At 39.2% G+C, this 4,308-nt stretch overlaps 1 protein-coding gene across 1 annotated transcript in view; it reads right to left on the bottom strand.

Moving 5' to 3' along the window:
* Positions 1-4,308, bottom strand: part of LOC109543095 (fasciclin-2) — a gene marked incomplete in the record, with an annotated part of 136,621 nt that overhangs the window by 77,391 nt on the left and 54,922 nt on the right.

Raw genomic sequence — 4,308 nt, 5'->3', positions numbered from 1 at the left:
TAACAAACATTATATCAATTAAGCGTAAATGATCCAAAATTCAATTGAAAAGGAAAAAAATACAAATACACAGACGTAAAATGATTAATAATAAATTGTGTAAGGTTAGGTTACACAATAACACATGTTTAATACTGAAAGCAGTTAACTAGGCATTCCAATCACTATCATTTCGTTAGAGAAATAACGCAGATGCAGTATTAAAATAGGGAATAACATTAGTACTGCATGACAGTATTTAGCATGTCCAATAACTCTCTAATATCCAATAACGGTTTATTTGCCTTATCCTCACTAGAAATGGGGATTTCTTCAGCACCAACCAGGCTTTGTTATTTATCAAAAATGTCCTGTTCAATCCATAAAGCTTTTTAGACATCAGTTAATTTTTAATCGACGAAAAAGTCCAAATAAAGTACATATAGAAGCGACTTCATAGCATTCAACAAGAGTAGTATTGTATGTAGAAAAACGTAAAAAACAACCTATTTTGGATCGTCAAATTTTTATTAGGCATTAGTGTCCGGTTAGTTCAACTGCAGCATTAGCAAATGCGTTAGACCAGGTTCGATGCTTGAATAAAAATTGGGTAGTTTGGCGATCCTCGCATTACTTTCGATCGTGATTTCGAACATTTTTCCCGAATTATTCGGGTGCATTCACGAGCTTAAAGACGCCTTGATACGACGGCCATTGACATCGCAAGCACCACATCCGCAATTATTAACGTTTGAAGTGCCATAAAAGTTTTCGATCGGCCGCTTTTTATTGGTAATCCCACCCTGCATCTGGCGTAGAAGGGATGCAATATTGCTTGATTACTTCGTGCGACGTGCTTTCGTCGGCTACGTGCATCCGAGTTCTGGAATATGAGCGATCGAGGTTAACAAACTTAGTAATGGCATATTTTTATTAGCCCCCCAACTTATTGCAATTTCATAGCGTGTCTGTTGCTCCAATCAGCGTAATGTCAATAAAAGCTATAACATGTTATCGGTTTATGAACCCATGGGCCAGTCTTGATTGAGAGGGCGCTTGATTTAATAGCTGCGGTTTTTTCTTTATTAAATTGTATTGATTGCGGTCGCTCAATAGCCATTATTCCCGTATCTTCGGCTGTACAAGTGAAAGCCCATTTCTAATGGCCTCATTAAATTTAAGTGGTCACGGTTAAGGGCCGATAAACATTATCACATCCATTTCAAGTTGGCTTTAGCGTTAATCTCGCTTTTTCTCAACAACATCAAGTTCGGGTTGCAAGCATTTTCAGCTATTCAACTTTCGAAGTCGCCCCGTAGAGCCACTGCCCCAGTTAACCGCAACCACATAAACTGAACAGTGTTCGACAGGGTGATTAAGAGTGAGATAGCCGGGCGTGCTTGTCGCAATACGAGGGCGGGTGTAAAAATTGGCAATGCACTGACGATCGAAGTTAAAAACGTGTAAATACAATAAATTTCCATACTCTCCCACCCGGCATTGACAAATCACTGAGCAAGCCATAAAGGAAAATAAGTTCGAAATCAAATGTGCGATTTGCCCAAAAAGTTCACCCAATAACTACATTTAAATTTAATGAGATTGCAATTTACCATTAAGGTCGCACCCTCATTATGGTGCAGTGGCCAATAAAATAATGTATTTGCGTCATTAAAATATAGCTTGAATATCCGGTTATTTCCAATAATTGTATTTGCAATTGAAATCTATAGTTTTGTGCAGGTATGCGTTCCAGTGAAGAAAAAATGTATTATTGGAAAATACCCGATTATTTATTTGGGTTTCGATCATTAGTTAATGTGCACAAAATGCATTTATGCAACCAAATGTCCAAAAAAATCCATTATTGTTGCGAAATCCAAGTAAGCATTGAGTTTGCTTCAACACTGTTGACACAGCGTGATTGTCTTTTCCCGATCCTCGGGACTTTAATTAAAAAATAAGCCTCTTTGAATGAGTTGCAATTAAACTAGAAAACTTCTAAGCGCTCCATAAAGGGGTCGTTGACGATTCGGTACAAAATGCATATTTGCGTTTTTTTTTACTGTAAAACTGAATCAATTTGTAACTTATTGGCTGACTAAGACTATGATCAACAGTGGGAAGGTATCGTTGCGAATACAAATATCGCTTGCGTTGTCATTAATATGCAAAGCCTTTCCCTAGAGGCTTAAATGGTAGGTTCCCCGAATAGCTCCTACTCAAAATTAGGAGGCTCTTCTGCTAATTAGCGCTAATTCTCTTTGAGATTGGCTGATTGTCGCTGGCTTCTAATTGTACGTATGTCGAGTCGGCATTTATTGTTTCTGTGCTTCGAAATGAGACGAGAGAAAGCCCTGAAACGCGATAATGGACTTTTCATGAGCCTCCTTTTGATGTATGAAAGTCGCCGGCGCTCCACTGTTCGCCATAATCCAAAAATCCTCCCCGGAAATCCCGGACGGCAAAGTATAATTATGATTATAATTTCATCTTTTCCCATTTTACTGTGTTTAGCCGAGGTTTACGGCCTCGCCGCTGTCATAACTGTAACAAAATTACTACATTAAGTAAAGTGTCGGTCCGAAAACATCTCGACAGGGTCCGTCCGACGTCATTAGAGTCACTTGTCACGAACATGGCCATCTTGATTAGAAGGGACGGGGGCAAATCGACGAAGTTAGGGGCTGAATTCTGTATTTGCAGCCGATTTTTCACTGGGATGAAAAATTGCCGTGAGGAATTTCCTGAGATTCCATGCGGCGTACGCCTGATCGAAAATCAAATAACCAGTATGCGCTGGTTTAAAAATTTTACGTCAAAAATTCGACTAAATAAATTGTGAATTTTGCTGTGTAAATTCATCATTTCGATTCGATACTGTGTGCCTTTTATGTAGGATGAGCAACGTTCAGAGGTGTGTATTTTACCATTTTATATTCATTTTCAAAAAGCGATCTTTACAGGTAATGGTTTTTGAAATTCTCTAGAAGAGGGTTCAAAACTCCTGTTAAAAACCGAAAGTTTGACCTGAACAGAGAGATTTAGTTAACTATTTTAAAAACTAGATTAAAAAATGTCTGGCACAGTACTTTCAAAGTATGCTCCATGTGGTATCATTCCTTTAATTCCTTTAAGAAAGGAAATCATTATATACCATCACTATTTCTACTATCATAATTCTGCATTTTTAATGGAAAAATTAAATTGGAACATGTTCCCTTTGGAACCGCATTTTGCAACCTATTAACAAGGTGAAACTGGAACGTTGTAACCCGTTACAGAAAAATAACCGTTTCTCGCACCTCTAAAAGAGATAGACTTTCGAGGCCATTCCTTGAAACTAATGGGTTTTTCGCTTATGAACAGTGTAAGCGTTCAAGCAAACCACTGAAGATGCAAGCCACTCGTGCTTGCGAAACGTCAGGAAGAAAAACCCATTCGGTCAAACGGAATGATGCGAATTTTGTATCACTCTATACAAGTTCGGGCGCCCCCATGCAAGTGTTGATCCACATATTGGGTTGACGACATGGCCTGGGATGGAGTGGATCTGAGGCTCCAAAAGACCCGAGGGACTTTGACGGCAGGCCGAATAAAGGAGGCCGCGAGGGGTGCATAAAATTGCGTTTGGAAACTACGTGGTCAGAATGATTTACTCCATGCTGAGGATCCACCTGAACAGATAAATCCACAGCTAAAGCCGTTCGCTGTCGATGATGTCTCGAGTAAATCTGCCACGGTGGTGCAGTTTATGAAAATAACGCGACCACCGAATAAAAATCGCGAAACTTCCGATCTCACATTGATGATGCTGTGAAGAGAATCGCAGGGGATTTTCAACCAGCCGCGTTTCGAACTAACTTGGAGTGTTTGTGCACACCGTATTTGTGCACACCGTCCAATAAAAACAGTGATTTTCTGAATTGTGATCGATTCAAGTCGTATAATTCGCTGACGGGAAATAGTTGGCAAATACATCAAACGTGCCAGCAGATAAATAATTATATAAAACCGTGCCGTCACTGGAACAGCCTAAATTTAGCATTTCCCTGCAATAAACGTTTTTATTTATTTATCGCTATAGATTGTATCATTTTCAGACGCAAATTGGTGGAAAGCGAGATTTGCTTTGCTGTTTCTTCCATTTGAGTCGATTGCCAGTAAGGCGGTAAAGTACTTGCGAACAGTGAAAAATGTAAAATTCCCGCAGTTTTAAACGAACGGCTTTTAACGGGGCCCAGAAGTTTTAATGCAGTTGAGTCCGGATATAACGAACTTGAAAAATGAACTAAAACTGGTTTGTTATATCCGAAGTTCGCTATAAGC

This window comes from Dendroctonus ponderosae, unplaced genomic scaffold, assembly GCF_020466585.1.
Source record: "Dendroctonus ponderosae isolate FM_Combo_2020 unplaced genomic scaffold, Dpon_F_20191213v2 Dpon_F_20191213_1, whole genome shotgun sequence".
In the NCBI taxonomy this organism is placed as follows: Eukaryota; Metazoa; Arthropoda; class Insecta; order Coleoptera; family Curculionidae; genus Dendroctonus; species Dendroctonus ponderosae.
Note: the sequence above shows the minus strand (reverse complement) of the source record. Positions and strands in the feature narration are given on the sequence as shown.